This window comes from Galeopterus variegatus, unplaced genomic scaffold (genome assembly GCF_000696425.1).
Source record: "Galeopterus variegatus unplaced genomic scaffold, G_variegatus-3.0.2 Scaffold121499, whole genome shotgun sequence".
Taxonomy (NCBI): Eukaryota; Metazoa; Chordata; class Mammalia; order Dermoptera; family Cynocephalidae; genus Galeopterus; species Galeopterus variegatus.
The window spans coordinates 1-678 of NW_007847610.1; the positions used below are offsets into that span (position 1 = coordinate 1).

At 42.0% G+C, this 678-nt stretch overlaps 1 pseudogene; it reads right to left on the reverse strand.

The window, feature by feature from the left end:
• Positions 1-93: 93 nt before the first annotated feature.
• Positions 94-675, reverse strand: LOC103584806 (annotated as a pseudogene).
• Positions 676-678: the final 3 nt, after the last annotated feature.

The following is a 678-nucleotide window of genomic DNA, read 5'->3' on the forward strand; positions in this document are numbered from 1 at the left end:
GGAATTAATTTTTCCCAGAGCATAATTAACAAAGAAATGTGTCTTTTAGTAACAGGGAGGAAATCCCCCACCATAGGGCAAGGAGATCCTTACCTGAGAAAGAACAAATAAAGGTTCGTCTCTGTACCCTAGCCTTGTGTAGACAAATACGGGCAGAGCGTCATCGTGGGATGTCGTGACGGAGATCCTCATGGATTCGTGCACCCGAAATTGAGAGAAGCGCAAAATGTGTTCACTATCTGCAAGGGATTTCCTGACACCAATAGAAGGATATAAAGCAGCACTACTGTTCCAGAGCCAGGAGAGCTCATTGTTTCTCAGAACCTCCTCTTCTGGGCATGACCCAGTATAGTTTGGGGCATAGACATTATAATTGTGGCAATCAGGATATAAATAATAACCCCAAAGTCCATTGGGTCGGCTCTTAATTCCCAATTTAATGGTTTCCTTCATGAAAGCTTTGGCGCTTTCTTCAAAAGTTGATTTGGCTAAATATTCAATGTCAGTAGCTGATACATTCTTTTTCATATCAGAAATTAGCTTTCTTGACTTCTGTCGATAGACATCTTTTGTGTTCCAGTTCCGTGCCCACTGTGGTCGCCAGTATTCCCAGTCTATAACAGCAAGTCCACTGAAATCTTCAGCAGGGATGTAATAAGTAATATCTTGGTCAGCTTT